This window comes from Oncorhynchus keta, chromosome 13, assembly GCF_023373465.1.
Source record: "Oncorhynchus keta strain PuntledgeMale-10-30-2019 chromosome 13, Oket_V2, whole genome shotgun sequence".
Taxonomy (NCBI): domain Eukaryota; kingdom Metazoa; phylum Chordata; class Actinopteri; order Salmoniformes; family Salmonidae; genus Oncorhynchus; species Oncorhynchus keta.
Genome location: NC_068433.1, coordinates 38,858,198 through 38,877,817, shown reverse-complemented (window position 1 = coordinate 38,877,817; position 19,620 = coordinate 38,858,198).

The window sequence follows — 19,620 nt, the reverse complement described above, 5'->3', positions numbered from 1 at the left end:
CCAGAGTAGACGTAGTAATATCCGTGTGGTGGGATTGAAAGAGGACAGCGAGGGCCGTGACCCGGTCCGTTTCTTCACTCAATGGATCCCGGAGGTCCTAGGCATAACCAACTTCACCAAGCCTCTGGAAATCGAACGCGCCCACAGAACATCAGCGCCGAACCCCCGGCCAGATGAGCCCCCACGAGCCGTCCTGATCAAGTTCCTCCGTTTCCAAGACAGAGAGAAGATATTGCAACTCGCAAGAGCCAAAGGGGACATCGCCATCGATGGGAAGAGGGTCAGCCTTTTCCCGGATATGAGCGCGGACCTCGCCAGACGCCACAAGCAGTTCAGACCTGCCGCCAAAGCACTGAAGGAGAAGAACATCACCGGCTACCTCTTCCACCCTGCGCGGATGAAAGTTCAGTACAAAGGCCGAAGCCATCTCTTCAACACCGGGAGAAGTGCACACTTTTCTCAAAGAACTGAGCAACGTCTGAGTCTGAGCCAGGACGGTCTCTCTGGGGGATAAAATGCAGTTAGTTTGTTTTCTCTTATCCGGATTGAACTGCTGGTATCTCCCGGTCACTTTAATTGATTTGTACATTTTCAACTAACCGTATCTTCTCGGGGTGAGTTCTATTACATTTACAGGAGAGTATATTTTGGTTTAGTCCATATCTACTGCAATAAGTGGGTTTAGGCCCACTGCTTTCCCCCTCAGTTATGTTAATCTTTCGTAAAGAGACTCAAGCAGCCCTTACCGTGGGCAGTAAATATTCAGCCATAAATATTTATTCACAACGTTTGTTTTCAATTTAGAGAGCTCGCAGGTTTTAGTTTACGTCAAGGTTTAGCTAGTAAGAGCAAGATGGAAAGCGAGCAGCAACGTATCTCTACAAGTGTATTCATGTTTGATTGTTGGGACTGTTGTTCTAGTCTGACAATCGGGGTGGGTGGGATTTTTATTATTTTTTTTCTTCCTTTTTTCTATGTTTATTGTTTCCTCCCTAAAGAGACACACAGGTCACTTTTGTGCTCAAACCAAAGTTGAAACATTTCCTAATTATCTGCATTTGATAGATTTCTATTCAGTTACATATTTGAAACCCAACCTATGCTTAATCCACTAAAATATGTCACATTCAACGTTAAAGGTCTTAACAGCCCGATTAAAAGGAAAAGAGTCTATACATACCTTAAGAAATTAAAGGCTGACATTGTGTTTTTACAAGAAACACATCTTACAGCCAGTGAACACAAGAAATTGAAGAGGGAATGGGTAGGACAAGTTTTTGCATCCTCTTTTAACTCCAAAGCAAGAGGAACTGCAATTTTGATAAGTAGACACATCCCCTTCTGCGTCAACAACACCATCTCTGATCCCTCTGGCAGGTTTGTTTTGGTGCAGGGGCATATGTTTTCAGAGTCTTGGACCCTATTGAATATTTATGCTCCTAACTTCGATGACCATATGTTTATTCAGAATGTCTTCCTTCAGGTTGCTCAAGCACCACCAGGATGGCTACTGGTTGGAGGAGATTTTAATTTTTGCCTAGATACAGTTCTTGATAGGTCTTCTGATAAACCCTCACTTCTTACCAAAGCCGGCAAGCTCACCATGTCATTCATGAAAGATCTCAATTTACTAGACATCTGGAGACAGTTGCACCCACAGGATAGGGACTACTCTTTTTATTCACACCCACACAAGACACACACACGCATAGATAACTTTTTACTTTCGACACAACTGTTTCATAGAGTGTTAGATGTCGAGTATCTCCCGAGATTGCTTAGTGACCATTCTCCTCTGGTATTATCAATCTCCATTCCTACCAAGGTAAATGGAGCATATAGATGGAGACTAAATTCTACACTTCGAAAGCAACCTGAATTTTGTGCATTCATCAAAGAGCAGATCAATATTTTTACTTTGACAAACAAACCCTCTGCTCCTGACAGCTTAATTCTTTGGGACACAATGAAGGCCTACCTGAGGGGACAGATTATTTCCTATACTAAAGGTCTGAAGAAAAAACACGGTGCGGAACTGAGTGCTCTTGAATCTGAAATCTCAGAGCTAGAGAAAACCTACCAAAGAGGCCCGACTAAAGATCTATACAGGCTTTTGGTAAATAAAAAACTTAAATATAATATTCTGAACACATATCAAGCTGAGAGGGCCATCACTAAATCAAAACAGCGTTATTATGAGCTTGGAGAGAAAGCTCACAAAGTATTGGCATGGCAACTGAAAGCAGAGGAAAGTAAGAGGACAATTAATGCCATAGAAACTCTCACTAAAGAGATATCTTTTGACCCTACTGAAATTAATAATACTTTTAAGAAATACTATGAAGACCTCTACACTTCCCAATCAAGCGATGATCTATCAGAGATAGACTCCTTTCTCTCCTCTCTCAACCTCCCATGCCTGTCAGGGGAAGACAGCGAGCGCCTGAGTGAACACTTCTCAGTCCCTGAATTGTTGGAGGCCATTAAATCTTTACCTTCTAATAAATCTCCTGGGGAGGATGGCTTCCCTCCAGAGTTCTATAAAGAATTTAGGGAGCTGTTGGTCCCCTACCTTATGGAGGTATTTAAAAAAGACAGAGAAGACAACTGCTTTCCAGAGTCCTTCTCTCAAGCAGTGATTACTGTAATCCACAAGAAAGGGAAAAACCCGCTAAAGTGCGCCTCCTATAGACCAATCTCTCTCCTTAACACAGATTGTAAACTGGTCACCAAGATGCTATCTAAGAGATTGGAGTCATGTCTTCCCCTGTTGGTCAACCCAGATCAGACTGGCTTCATAATTAATAGATTGTCCTCCAATAATCTCAGAAGGTTCTTTGATATAATTCACCTTGCTAACAAAAACAAAATACCTGGTGTCGCAGTCTCCCTCGCTGAAAAGGCCTTTGATAGGGTTGAATGGCCATACCTCTTTCGCGTCTTGGAAAAGTTCGGTTTAGGTACCGTGTTTGTAAATTTGATAAAATCACTCTACAAATCTCCTAAAGCTAGGATTGCTACCAATGGGATTACTTCCTCCTCTTTCCCTCTTTATAGGGGGAACAGACAAGGTTGCCCAATTAATAATAATAATAATAATATATGCCATTTAGCAGACGCTTTTATCCAAAGCGACTTACAGTCATGTGTGCATACATTCTACGTATGGGTGGTCCCGGGGATCGAACCCACTACCCTGGCATTACAAGCGCCATGCTCTACCAACTGAGCTACAGAAGGACCCTACCTCTTTGCCCTCGCCATCGAACCGTTGGCTGAGGCTATTAGAACGTGCCCTGACATACATGGCTTTGAGGTGGGCCCCCATACCCATAAATTATCACTCTTTGCGGACGACCTTGTCTTATTCCTAACAAACCCAGAACACTCCCTCTCTCGCTTGCAGATCCTACTACAGTGTTATAGTTCTTTCTCTGGATATAAGGTCAATCTTGATAAAAGCGAAATCTTACCATTGTCTGTCTTTGACCATCATACCATCAAGCACAAGTTTCCTTTTAGATGGTCGCCTATGGGCTTCACATATTTGGGCATAATGGTGGATGGTAATCTGAACAACCTCTATAAACTCAATCTGGCCAGTTTGTTGCAAAAGGTGGAGGTTGACCTTTGTAAATGGATGGACTTACCTCTCACTCTACTGGGTAGAATCAATGTAATTAAAATGAACGTCCTGCCCTGGTTTCTATATCTGTTTCAATCTCTCCCTATCCCTGTTCCCGCAGCATTTTTTTCCTCTCTCGACAAGCTGACCAGACGGTTTATCTGGCACGGCAAAACCCCTAGGGTTGGCCTGGATAAACTGACCCTTGATTACAGTCAATTTTAGAATGTACTACTGGGCTGCACAGTCTAGGGTTCTGGCTCAGAGGTTTGACAATGGTCCCTCTCCCTCATGGTTGAACATTGAAAAGCTTGAGGTAAATGATGACACTGGGGCAGATTTGTTTTACAAATGGGACAGAAAATCTATAAAAACCATCACAGACAACCCTTTAATCATACATTCTGTCCTGGCATGGTGCAAACTGCATGAGCTGTTCGGACGAGGGGGATTCCTTTCCCCTAAAACCCCTTTATGGAACAATAGTTTGATCCCTATTTTTTCCAGAATAGTAACTTTAGACCATGGTCTGATAAGGGGATCACTCTTCTGGAACATTGTTACGAGGAGGGAGTTCTTATGTCTTTTGATCAGCTGAAACAGAAATACCACTTGCCTAACAGGGACTTCTTTAGCTACCTACAACTACGAAACTTTATTAGGGTGACTCTCAAGGGACAATGGAACCTACCTAAGATGTCACCTATTGAACAACTCTGCCACGCACACCAACCACTGTTCAAGACCATTTCCCGCGTTTACAATGCTCTTATGTCAGGACTAACACTGCCTGGGGCTAGATACACCCCTTAGATGGGAGAGAGATCTGGGTATTGATCTTGATCAGGATCTATGGAGTGACCTATGCAGGGATGGGGTTACATCCACATTCAACTCCAGATACAGACTGATCCAGTTTAATTTCCTCCATCAGCTCTGTATCACCCCATCTAGACTGCACAGGTTCAACCCAGATATCTCCTCCCTATGTTTTAGATGTGGCTCAGATGAAGGAACATTCCTCCATTCCACTTGGCAGTGTTCAAAACTACATGGTTTCTGGCAGGGGGTATGCGATACCATATCCTCAATTCACGGGGTTGCATTCCTTTTAGACCCGGAGGTCTGTCTACTGGGTAACTTTACTAACACCAATCTTAGGCAAAGCCATACTATAAAGCTAACAGAAATATTGCTAGCGATTGCCAAGAAATGTATTGCCATGAAATGGAAATTGGATTCCTCCCTGCCAGTTGCAATGTGGCTTTCGGAAGTTAATAGTTGTATCCCTTTGGAGAAAATCACTTACTGCTTGAGGAATAAGTTAAAGACATTTTACAGAATTTGGCAACCTTTTATTGACTATATGGAGAATCTCCCCCCACATCTCATTGATTGAATCCATATATAATCCTCACATAATGTTTCACACGTAATGTATATTATGTAGCCTACGGCAGGTGATCCAATGTCTCGTTATTTTTTTAATTTATTTAAAAAAAATTTTTTTATATATATATATATATATATATTTTTATTGTATGTTTGTTTATATAACTATAATTATAATTTATTTTTGTTACGTTCGTCTGTTACTGTCACTTTGTCCTATCGTTGTCTAATATCTTTTCACTTTTGTTTTGAATGTTCTTAATTGGAAAATGCAAAAAAAAAAAATAAAAAAAAAAAACTCAGAACACTAAACAATAAATGACAACGTGAATTTACAAAACCGAAACAGTACCGTGTGGCCCAAACACTCACACGGAAACAAACACCCACAAACCAAAAGTGAAACCCAGGCTACCTAAGTATGATTCTCAATCGGGGACAACAATTGACAGCTGCCTCTGATTGAGAACCATACTAGGCCCGAACTCAAAAACCAACATAGAAAAACAAACATAGAATGCCCACTCCAACTCACGCCCTGACCATAATAAAACAAAGACAAAAACAAAGGAACTAAGGTCAGAACGTGACAGGTACTGTTGTCTCACCAGCTCCTGCTGCTTTGAGTTGAGTTATTGTTGTGGCACAGCTATCCACAGTAGTCTTATCACAATGTGAGCTTGGTGCTGGCACATCGCCAAAATGGTTTGCTGTAAAACCGTTAGCAGCGGTAGAGGGACCTCCACCATCATTATCAGAAACTGCTTCGGTACGCTCTTCATATGCCCTGTTAAGATGCTTTCTATATCCAGACAAAGTGGCAAATACAACCTGACCACATTTTAAAACGCAGATATTTCCCTGGACAAAGACACGGGATTCACTTCAGATGTTTTACAAGGCTATTGGCATATGCCTGGCGGCGTTTGCAAACAAAACAAAACATTTGTCTCTAACAGATCTGTTTAAAGCAACATTCTGGCCCTCAACCTCTGCTACCCTGGGATTCGCCTTAGTTGTATCAACGTCAGTGTCATAGATTGTCGTTTATAGAGAAGTGTACATGTTTGCCCGACCCTGACTGTAAGAGGTACCAAAGACAAAGTGAGTTTTGTAAAGCTTATCAAAACAGCCCAGTGAGCCAGTATATAGCCTCGTATTAAGCCTCTTTATTGTTATGTACATTTGTTGTTACTTTAAAAAGAAAAAAAATGTACCTTAGTAAAAATTTAAAAAAATTGTGGATGGGTATAATTTGTATGTATAAAATGTATAATAGTAATATTTAAAATGACTAAACCGGGTAATTTTGTATACATTTATTTAAATTTGCACCGGGCCGCTTCTGGGGGGATTCTGGTAAGATGCCGGCAAAGTCGGCTGAATTCTGGTAGACGGAAACAGCCCGATGTACTTGTGCCGATTCTGGGCAGTCATTCATTTTGATTCTGGGCGAGTCCGACACCCGATTCCAGGCTGATTCCATCAGTTCCGGCCCCTAGGAAGAGGGCCGATTCCTCATTGCTAGCTGGGTATTCTCATCAAGTTGTAGCTACATGTACTTTACCTGTTTCCACTCTAGTCTGTTCCCACTCAATGATGACTTCTCATATGTATGATACGTACCCATTGTTTCTAGAAAAAAAAAATATATAGAAATGAGCTTAGTTCAACTGTCATACCCTACTAGAAGCCCAAATATAAGATTGTCTTCCTCCAATATCATGGATGGTCATTCCTTGCATCCATAGCTCTGTCTAAGAATTTGAGTGGTAACATTTCTCCAGCCCCGTCCCATAGCTTTTTACCAAAACAGGGACATGGAAGATACTTAATTTTTTCTACTGCTAATTGCCACATAAAGTGCTTTCTAATTTCTTCATATTGCAACCTGCAGTAGGCTATATGAGTACAGTATAATGAAAAGAATGGCTCCTACTACCCTGACCAAAGGCTTTTGTTCTTGCTGGCAAAGGCTAATCCCATGTCATTTAGACCAAAAGGACTGAAGTCTCTTGTTCAAAGACTAGGAAACACTTACATACACCCATGTTACATTTTTTTAAATATGTCATATATCTGTGTTGCTGTTGTTGTAGGAAGACATCTCATAATGGCTTACATCAGGGGCGGTTCTCAGCCCTGGTGACAAAGGCTGCTGTAGCTACAGGACCACCTGTGTCTGTAGTTAAGGTATGAAATGGAGGGAAGGGGGGTGAGAGGGAGGTGGAATTAGGGACATGTGACTACAGGGTTGGTAGATTCTGAGGGGTTAGTGGCAAGGGGGGTTCGGGGGGCACAAATTGATTTCAGGGAGAGTGGGGAAAGAAATAGGCCGCGTCCCGATACCCTGCATCCAGAAGCGTTCACACTTTCATTTCACCTCATGCATTTAAAAGCATTGGATTGGACATTCCACCGCACCACAAGACCACTGAACGATCCCAGGCCAAGTGTTTTCTTTCCTAACCCCTTGTGTTATTAGAATATAGTGAGAGAAAAAAACAATAAATAATCCACCACCTAAAACACTGTGGATTAGGCAGGAAACCATCTGTGGTGATGCTTGGGAGTGTGTGGATTTGGAGCTGATGAGCATGACCTCTGTCTTGTTGCTGTTGAGTTTGAGGAGGTTCATGCTCATCCAGCTCTGGTTGTCGTGAAGGCATCTGATAAGGGAGGGGAGGGGTGGGTTTGGTGGAGAGGTAGAGCTGGTTGTCATCATCACAGCAGTGGAAGTGAACTTTATGATGTTGAGTGATCTCGCCCAAGGGTAGGAGGAATATGGATTCTTCTGTCAATACGCATTCATGGTTGAGGAAGGTTTTTGAACATTAATGAGTGATTTACAGGAATGAGGTCCGTGGTTTGAATCATAAGTGAAATGTATTATTATTAAAATGACTTATCCTCCCGGGTGGCGCAGTGGTTAAGGGCGCTATACTGCAGCGCCAGCTGTGCCACCAGAGACTCTGGGTTCACGCCCAGGCTCTGTTGCAACCGGCCACGACCAGGAGGTCCGTGGGGCGATGCACAATTGGCCCAGCTTTGTCCGGGTTAGGGAGGGCTCGGCCGGTAGGGATATCCTTGACTCATCTCGCACCAGCGACTCCTGTGGCGGGCCGGGCACAGTGCACGCTAACCAAGATTGCCAGGTGCACAGTGTTTCCTCCGACACATTGGTGTGGCTGGCTTCCGGGTTGGATGCGCGCTGTGTTAAGAAGCAGTGCGGCTTGGTTGGGTTGTCTATCGGAGGACGCATGACTTTCAACCTTCGTCTCTCCCGAGTCCATATGGGAGTTGTGCAATGAGACAAGATTGTAGCTACTAAAACAATTAGATACCACGAAAAAGGGGTAAAATTCAAAAAACTAAAATCACTTTTAATAATTCAGGAGTTGTGAGATGGTAAGTAGTAATGACAGTATCTAGTCACAATACATCAAGCTGCCCTCAAACCAATATAACTAGTACACAGTAATAAATGCATTATCAACATTGTTCTGAAACATGTTGACTGTAGTTGTACTGTTATCTAACAATCAATACCGATAGACTCTAATTTCATAGCAGTTATTATGTAAGTACAAAGTGATGCCATGTTTCCTAATTAGTTTCCAAGTGAACAGTAAGAAAGCCCGGCACTATCACACCTGAATTGACTGGCCAACGAATCACAAATCCCTCGATACAGCCTAATTAGTTATAGCTGATTTGCCGGTGACAGATTTCAAATAGACAGCAGATATATTTTCTGAAGCACCAATATTAAATATTAAAGATCTTTATAATTACCATTGGAGTGCTCTGCAATAATATCACACAAACTTCACCAATATATACTTCTTAGCTTTCGCTTTAAATTAGAAACAGCAATGCATACAAAGGTCATAGGTTTAGGGAGGCGAGCCCAGGGAGGAGAGCTGATCTTGGCTGGAGGTCATACTTTTGCCAAACTTACAATTCAACAACCAGGCTGCCTTTAATGGAAATTTGGTCTAAGTCACCTTTACTTCTCTCGTCCTCTCAAGGCACTCCAACCTTCACAAATAATGGGAATCTTCTGGCCACTGGGAAACACTGGAAATATATAAGGAAAACCCCACCCACCAATAACGAAACGCACCTGGGCGCAATCAGTTAGGTGACGCATGTCACACCAATAAAACACTGATTTGGGTATTCCAAAATGTTCATTAAGAGAACAATTTAAAAGTGAATTGTTTTATTACACATGCACTCTTCATTATTTCGAAAGAGGTTAAGCTACGCATGACTAAGTCGCTTAAAAGTGTCTGCTTAATGGCATATATTGTCATATAATATTAGACAATATTATATGTGGACTATAATACCTTTATAATATTGATACAGTCATGGGTCACGTGTGTTATTGTGTGTTTATAACCTACTGTATCTGGCCTGTTAGTCAGTTGAATATCTGGTTAAATAGTGAAACAACATGGTGTGCTCACCTTAGCTCTGTCGCGGTAGAGCTGTATCCCGTGCGCTGTAGCAAGAGCGCTCATTGTCTGGTACCACCGCATCTGCACAATAAAACCAAAGATTTGTGCCCGTTTTGAAAGGTTTTTGTGTGTTATTTGGGGGGCCTGCACTGCTAAAAGCAACGTCTCCTATGGAGCGGAGCCTGGTGCAAGTGATGATGAGGAGGCCCATTGTTAGAGTGCAGTGAGCAGGTCAGAATGTAGAGACGCAGCAGGTAAGTAAGGTATGAGGGTGCCAGTCCATTGAGTGCTTTGTAGGTGACCATGACCAGTTTGAAGGTTATCCTGTATTGTTCAAGTAAGCCAATAGCTCACAACACTTTCACCACGACAATATCCTCCGTTATAGTTGACATCAGTATACAATATTGTCACCTCAGGTGACCCGACAACCCTCAGTGGCAGGTGGGGGCGTTTAGGTGAGATGGAGAAGAGAAAGTTCCAGAAGATTGCTGAGGAGCTCAGGGAGTCAAGGGATAAAGGAAAGATGACTGAAGATGTTAAGGGAAGAAGAGTTGATGACCACATAAAGTCATTTAAAGCCCAGGTCAGAGTATCAGTCATTAGGATGGCAGATTAACGCTATATTTTAGTCCACACTTTTTAGCAACTCATTTGTAGTTTATAAGTGTTTAATAAGTAGATTATCGGACCTTTTTTAAGTATAACTTACATTTCAGCAATAGAATGTTTGGTTCCTCCTTGTGTAGTTTACTAAGTGTTCTTATTAAGTTGTTTGATTTCGAGGATCTAGGGGTAGAAGCTGTTTTCCTCATCTTGAAGAAGAATGGAGAACAAAGTAAGTGCAGCACCTGGCCATTAGTGGAGCACAACAGGTTGTCATGCCAACTGGAGTTCCTTTGCATGTGAAGTATTATTGTAAAAAAGATTAAAAGTCAGACAATGTGGTTACTGTGTTTCTTGTTTTCCTAAGCTCATTTTCTATAAATACGGAAAATAATAATAGGTGGGTGCTTATATATAGAGTATATTAAGTGTCATTCTGCACCGTGTTCATTTAATAGTTCATAGGTTTAAACACAACTAGACCACAGGAGGGTCGGAGGTGCCGAGCAGATCGAGGTCAAGCGGTTAAAGACGGCTTCAACTATAAATTTAGTAGGCTTATGTTAAAAGCGATTTCCTTTCACACAATAGCAAACAGCAGATACACTTAGTCACATCAATAAATTACAGATACATCAATAAATTGCAGATACATTGTCACATCAATAAATTACAGATACATTTAGTCACATCAATAGATTGCAAATACATTGTCACATCAATAGATTGCAGATACATTGTCACATCAATAGATTGCAGATACATTTAGTCGCATCAATAGACTGCAGATACATTTAGTCACATCAATAAATTACAGATACATTTAGTCACATCAATAAACTGCAGATACATTTAGTCTCATCAATAGACTGCAGATACATTTAGTCACATCAATAGACTGCAGATACATTTAGTCACATCAATAGACTGCAGATACATTTAGTCGCATCAATAGACTGCAGATATTTAGTCACATCAATAGATTGCAGATACATTTAGTCTCATCAATAGACTGCAGATACATTTAGTCACATCAATAGATTGCAGATACATTTAGTCTCATCAATAGATTGCAGATACATTTAGTCACATCAATATATTGCAGATACATTTAGTCGCATCAATAGACTGCAGATACATTTAGTCGCATCAATAGACTGCAGATATTTAGTCACATCAATAGATTGCAGATACATTTAGTCTCATCAATAGACTGCAGATACATTTAGTCACATCAATAGACTGCAGATATTTAGTCACATCAATAGATTGCAGATACATTTAGTCTCATCAATAGACTGCAGATACATTTAGTCACATCAATAGATTGCAGATACATTTAGTCACATCAATAGATTGCAGATACATTTAGTCTCATCAATAGACTGCAGATACATTTAGTCACATCAATAGACTGCAGATATTTAGTCACATCAATAGATTGCAGATACATTTTGTCACATCAATAGATTACAGATACATTTAGTCACATCAATAGATTGCAGATACATTTAGTCACATCAATAAACTGCAGATACATTTAGTCACATCAATAACTTACAGATACATTTAGTCACATCAATAGATTGCAGATACATTTAGTCACATCAATAGATTGCAGATACATTTAGTCACATCAATAGATTACAGATACATTTAGTCGCATCAATAGATTGCAGATACATTTAGTCGCATCAATAGATCTCAGATACATTTAGTCGCATTAATAGACTGCAGATACATTTAGTCGCATCAATAGACTGCAGATAGATTTAGTCGCATCAATAGACTGCAGATATTTAGTCACATCAATAGATTGCAGATACATTTAGTCTCATCAATAGACTGCAGATACATTTAGTCACATCAATAGACTGCAGATACATTTAGTCACATCAATAGATTGCAGATACATTTAGTTGCATCAATAGACTGCAGATACATTTAGTCACATCAATACTGCAGACACATTTAGTTGCATCAATAGACTGCAGATACATTTAGTCACATCAATACTGCAGATACATTTAGTTGCATCAATAGACTGCAGGCAAAATGTAATTTTGTTGTTTAGTGTTACATGGAATGTATTATGTCAAATGTGATGTTGCTATATACAGTATGTACAGTATATCACAAAAGTGAGTACACCCCTCACATCTTTGTAAATATTTGAGTATATCTTTTCATGTGACAACACTGAAGAAATAACACTTTGCTACAATGTAAAGTAGTGAGTGTACAGCTTGTATAACAGTGTAAATTTGCTGTCCCCTCAAAATAACTCATCACACAGACATTAATGTCAACAAAAGAGAGTATACCCCAAAGTGAAAACGTCCAAATTGGGCCCAAAGTGTCAATATTTTGTGTGGCCACCATCCTTTTCCAGCACTGCCTTAACCCTCTTGGGCATGGAGTTCACCAGAGCTTCACAGGTTTCCACTGGAGTCCTCTTCCACTCCTCCATGATGACATCACGGAGCTGGTGGATGTTAGAGACCTTGCACTCCTCCACCAAGCGTTTGAGGATGCCCCACAGATGCTCAATAGGGTTTAGGTCTGGAGACATGCTTGGCCAGTCCATCACCTTTACCCTCAGCTTCTTTAGCAAGACAGTGGTCGTCATGGAGGTATGTTTGGGGTCGATATCATGCTGGAATACTGCCCTGCAGCCCAGTCTCCGAAGGGAGGGGATCATGCTCTGCTTCAGTATGTCACAGTACATGTTGGCATTCATGGTTCCCTCAATGAACTGTAGCTCCCCAGTGCCGGCAGCACTCATGCAGTCCCAGACCATGACACTCCCACCACCATGCTTGACTGTAGGCAAGTCACACTTGTCTTTGTACTCCTCACCTGGTTGCCGCCACACACGCTTGACACCATCTCAACCAAATAAGTTTATCTTTGTCTCATCAGACCACAGGACATGGTTCCAGTAATCCATGTCTTACTCTGCTTGTCTTCAGCAAACTGTTTGCGGGCTTTCTTGTGCATCATCTTTAGAAGAGGCTTCCTTCTGGGACGACAGCCATGCAGACCAATTTGATGCAGTGCACGACGTATGGTCTGAGCACTGACAGGCTGCCCCCCCACCCCCTCAACCTCTGCAGCAATGCTGGCAGCACTCATACGTCTATTTCCCAAAGACAACCTCTGGATATGACGCTGAGCACGTGCACTCAACTTCTTTGGTCGACCATGGCGAGGCCTGTTCTGAGTGGAACCTGTCCAGTTAAACCGCTGTATGGTCTTGGCCACCGTGCTGCAGCTCAGTTTCAGGGTCTTGGCAATCTTCTTATAACCCAGGCAATCTTTCTGTAGAGCAACAATTCTTTTTTTCAGATCCTCAGAGAGTTCTTTGCCATGAGGTGCCATGTTGAACTTCCAGTGACCAGTCAGTATGAGGGAGTGTGAGAGCGATGACACCAAATTTAACACACCTGCTCCCCATTCACTCCTGAGACCTTGTAACACTAACGAGTCACATGACACCGGGGAGGGAAAATGGCTAATTGGGCCCAATTTGGACACTTTCACTGAGGGGTGTACTCACTTTTGTTGCCAGCGGTTTAGACATTAATGGCTGTGTGTTGAGTTATTTTGAGGGGACAGCAAATTTACACTGTTATACAAGCTGGACACTCACTACTTTACATTGTAGCAAAGTGTCATTTCTTCAGTGTTGTCACATGAAATGATCTACTCAAATATATACACAAATGTGAGGGGTGTACTCACTTTTGTGATATACTATATGTATGTTATCCATGCCAAGCTCTCCGTCTCCCCCTTTGACTGAATGTGGTGGAAAAGGTTGATTTCCCTTCCGCTCTTTTGAGGAGGGGACCATCGCCATTAGATGTCTGGGGCATGAGTTAACCATCAAGAGACTGTCATCTTTTAGAAAGAAACAGCTGAAAGACATACTGACAAAGGCAGGAGACTTCAAAAGTGAAGTTAGTAGGTGTAAATTAATTATATCTTTGTCTCGTTCTATTTTGTTATGGTTCAATTTTATGATTCAATTATTACTTGAGATAACTGAATAGATATTGAAGACCTGCCACTGAAATGACTCTTAACTGTATGCTGTATTAACTGTATTATTGTGTGAAAAAGAAGTAAGGGAAGCGCTGCACAATAATAGATTTTTGTAGATAGAAGTTGCTCTTTTGGTAAACAGGTTCATGTCTTTCACCCTCTCTGATCACGTGTAGAGTAAAGCCTTAATGGCAGTAATGTGCTGTAACTTGTGGTTTTACCTTGTTATTCAATAATCATCTTTCAGATCTTTCTTGATTGCCAGTTAACTTAACCATAGTCCTTTTGCACATTGCTCCCCCCTCCCCCATGCAAGGCGAGGGACAGCCGAGCCCGAGTGGACCTTCAGTCCCCCAAAGAAGTAGCGAGGGCCAGCTGGGCCCCAGTGGATCTCCTGTACCCCCCAGACATGGCGAGGAACAGTCTGGCCTCAGCGGACTTCCAGGGCCCACCAGACCCCTTGTTGCATTCACACCTGATCAGCCGGTGGGTCTACATTGTCCCCAATCATTTGATGGCCATTTTCAAAAGTCTGTCCTAAATATGCTTCTGCAACCACATTGCTACTAGCGAAGACCCTGAAGCAACGACAAAAACAGGGTTGTTGCTTCAGGGTTCAGTGGAGACCAATCATATTTCAGCTACATAGGGGAGGTGTTGAGGGGTCTGAGCTACAAAGTAGTATCGCCTACCTGTTTGTGAATGCAGAGGAAAGGCTATGGGCCTTTTCACAATCTTTGTTTCAGACCTTTGTGGTTTCTTCTGGGTATCCTGCCTTGGAGACTATTCTGGTAGGTCCACTTCTCTTCCCTGATAACCAAAAGGCCATATTTCCTCATCATCCTTGCTGGTTTAGCTAGCAGTCCACTACACCTGTCACTCGTACAAATCACCCTGAACCCATTACAGATGTTTGTATTCAAGACCAAACCTTTGTCACATCTATCAACGCTCATCTACAAACTCCAACAGAAGAACAACCACCGTGGGAACCAACACAGAAAGCATCAGGACACCACACGCGCCGAAAACAACAAGGTGCTGAAGACGGCGTTCATCATACTACAAAATGGAACCCATCGCGGATTTCCGACATCAAAGAGGGAGCCCCAACAGGCACATGGGTTCCTCCAGTAAATGAGATTACAGGCCGGACACCACAGGAGGAGAGAAATACAACACACAACATGAACACCGAGGGACCACTCTACAAGTAAGTTAACACACGACAAGAAGTACTACAACACGTGTGGCTCTCAAGCTGGTGGGGTGCTCACAGTGGCTTGCGAGTGGTAAAGAAAGGCGAGGGCAGAAACCGTTCATAACAGCGTGGGAGAAACTGTTCAGCAAACATAGGGTCAAGGCACACAAGGGACCAGTGGACCACGGGGTCACAGGACACCTCACAAAAACCAATTGAATATCCTATTCAACCCACAGAGAGGGACACAACAGCCTCCCACATTCTTTGGACCAGTCGCTACAGAAGTACACAAGTCAGATCCAAAACAAACACAGGAGGAGCCCATGCCCCCTCACCTGTTCTCCAGAAACCCTGTGTCCCCCAAACAGGTGACAACGACGGAGCACCAACCGGTTTGGAGGAATCAGCCGAGCTCCCATAGGCTGGAGCAACTACACAACAAAGAACGGACCAATCGGATGATCGCCCGTCACCACCCACCAGCCCACCTTTCTCAACAGGTCTCGTCATTGATCGGACTGCTACAGGGACGGAGTTGGACTCACCCAGACCTTGAGGGAGCACACCTTAAGACTGTCTCGACACACACCTTTTTGCACGTTCCAACTCCAGGCCAATATTGTTTCTCCACCATATTCAGGGGGTACCGGTACAGAGTCAATGTGCGGGGGTACAGGTTACAGGATCGGCGAGACACTCGCAACAGATACAGGCTTCCCGAGAGGCACAGCGGTCCAAAGGCACTGCATCTTAGTGCAAGAGGCATCACTACAGTCCCTGGTTCGATTCCAGGTTGTATCACATCCGGCAGTGATTGGGAGTCCCATAGAATGGCGCACAATTGGCCCAGCATTGTCCGGGATTAGAAGGGGTAGGCAGTCATTGTAAATAAGAATTTGTTCTTAACTGACTTGCCTAGTTAAATAAAGGTTAAATAAATGAAAAGATATGACGTATTACAAACAACGGGACAGGGCTTGACGTTCAGGCAACAAGGGTGACATGTATCTGCTGCCGACTTAACGCAGCGACAGGTCACCGCTCAAGCACTACAACGACAGATCTCGCTGCCGAAACTCATCAGGGCACTTCACCACCTGGAGGAAATCGACATCCACCTCACGGTTGGCCAACTTCCTCTGGACTATTAATGAAAGCAACCCTGTCGACCCATCCTTGGCGACTCCAACACCGTCCACCTGCCACAGATACGCTCGAACTTGGTACAAATGGAAGCCTACCCTGGTGCCTGCCTCTGCCACGCCGTCCGGCTATCTGCGGCCTGCCCAGAAGTGGCTAAAGTCATCATCTTCTTCGGCCTCAACAACTGCGTAGCCGGCACAGCCACGACCTCCCACAAGGGCCTCAACCTCCTGCTCAGCACGGCCTCTCAGGCCTTCCACAATGCAGCCATCTTTGTGCCCAAGACCAACTACTAACTGGTGATGGAGCTGTACGATAGGATCAACCTGGACGTCCTCAACGAGTTGATCGGCTAAAAACAACAAGTCCCCCCTGTTGCCCACGTCAGACTTCCGCATAACGAGGGATGACCTGCACTAGACCCAAGCCACAGGCGCGGTGATGTGGCACCTGTGGAGCCGCACCCTAAATTAGACAGGTTGCTCTCTTGCCCAAACCAGGGGGAGAGTGCCTGGACGGCCCCGTAGCTGCTACCGGCCTCTCTGGCCGGGGGCCCTGCACCTGCCGGCGATACATATGTATGTACATATAAACCCTGTCGACCCATCCTTGGCGACTCCAACACCAAAAGAAATAACATTTATTTTCAATGAGAAGAGCATGTGCCTCGCCAAAGCAACACAAAGTTCACAGAATCACAAAATCAAAAATGTTACTCCACTCCATACCACTATGTGAGTGTGTGTGTATAATTTTGACCCCACGGGGTGAGATCTTGCATGGAGCCCCAGATCGAGGGAGATTATCAGTGGTCTTGTATGTCTTCCATTTCCTAATAATTGCTCCCACAGTTGATTTCTTTAAACCAAGCTGCTTACCTATTGCAGATTCAGTCTTCCCAGCCTGGTGCAGGTCTACAATTTTGTTCCTGGTGTCCTTTGACAGCTCTTTGGTATTGGCCATAGTGGAGTTTGGAGTGTGACGGTTTGAGGTTGTGGACAGGTGTCTTTTATACTGATAACAAGTTCATACAGGTGCCATTAATACAGGTAACGAGTGGAGGACAGAGGAGCCTCTTAAAGAAGAAGTTACAGGTCTGTGAGAGCCAGAAATCTTGCTTGCTTGTAGGTGACCAAATACTTATTTCCCACCATAATTTGCAAATAAATTCATTAAAAATCCTACAATGTGATTTTCTGGATTTCTTTTCTAATTTTGTCTGTCATGGTTGAAGTGTACCTATGATGAAAATTACATGTCTCTCTCATCTTTTTAAGTGGGAGAACTTGCACAATTGGTGGCTGACTAAATACTTTTTTGCCCCACTGTATATATATATATATATATATATATATATATATATATATATATATATACAGTGGGGAGAACAAGTATTTGATACACTGCTGATTTTGCAGGTTTTCCTACTTACAAAGCATGTAGAGGTCTGTAATTTGTATCATAGGTACACTTCAACTGCGAGAGACGGAATCTAAAACAAAACTCCAGATAATCACATTGTATGATATTTAAGTAATTCATTAGCATTTTATTGCATGACATAAGTATTTGATACATCAGAAAAGCCAAACTTAATATATGCTACAGAAACCTTTGTTTGCAATTACAGAGATCATACGTTTCCTGTAGTTCTTGACCAGGTTTGCACACACTGCAGCAGGGATTTTGGCCCACTCCTCCATACAGACCTTCTCCAGATCCTTCAAGTTTCGGGGCTGTCGCTGGGCAATATGGACTTTCAGCTCCCTCCAAACATTTTCTATTGGGTTCAGGTCTGGAGACTGGCTAGGCCACTCCAGGACCTTGAGATGTCTCTTCCGGCGCCGACAGAGATGGCCGCCTCGCTTCGCGTTCCTAGGAAACTATGCTGTTTTTTGTTTTTTTACATGTTATTTCTTACATTAGTACCCCAGGTCATCTTAGGTTTCATTACATACAGTCGAGAAGAACTACTGAACATAAGAGCAGCGTCAACTCACCATCAGTACGACCAAGAATATGACTTTCGCGAAGCGGATCCTGTGTTCTGCCTTTCACCCAGGACAACGGAATGGATCCCAGCCGGCGACCCCAAAAAAACTAATTCGTAAAACGGGGAAACGGAGCGGTCTTCTGGTCAGACTCCGGAGACGGGCACATCGTGCACCACTCCCTAGCATTCTTCTCGCCAATGTCCAGTCTATTGACAACAAGGTTGATGAAATCCGAGCAAGGGTAGCATTCCAGAGGGACATCAGAGACTGTAACATTCTTTGCTTCACAGAAACATGGCTCACTGGAGAGACGCTATCGGAATCGGTGCAGCCAGCTGGTTTCTCCACGCATCGCACCGACAGAAACAAACATCTTTCTGGTAAGAAGAGGGGCGGGGGCGTATGCTTCATGGTTAACGTGACGTGGTGTGATCATAACAACATACAGGTACTCAAGTCCTTCTGTTCACCTGATTTAGAATTCCTCACAATCAAATGTCGACCGCATTATCTTCCAAGGGAATTCTCTTCGATTATAATCACAGCCGTATATATTCCCCCCCAAGCAGACACATCGATGGCTCTGAACAAACTTTATTTGACTCTTTGCAAACTGGAATGCATTTATCCGGAGGCTGCATTCATTGTAGCTGGGGATTTTAACAAGGCTAATCTGAAAACAAATTTTATCAGCATATCGATTGCGCAACCAGGGCTGGAAAAACCTTGGATCACTGCTATTCTAACTTCCGTGACGCATATAAGGCCCTGCCCCGCCCTCCTTTCGGAAAAGCTGACCACGACTCCATTTTGTTGATCCCTGCCTACAGACAGAAACTAAAACTAGAAGCTCCCGCGCTGAGGTCTGTTCAACGCTGGTCCGACCAATCTGATTCCACACTCCAAGACTGCTTCCATCACGTGGACTGGGTTATGTTTCGTATTGCGTCAGACAACAACTTTGACACGCTGATTCGGTGAGCGAGTTCATTAGAACGTGCGTTGAAGATGTCGTTCCCATAGCAACGATTAAAACATTCCCAAACCAGAAACCGTGGATTGATGGCAGCATTCGCGTGAAACTGAAAGCCCCAATACAAACAGTGTAACTATTCCCTCCGCAAGGCAATCAAACAAGCTAAG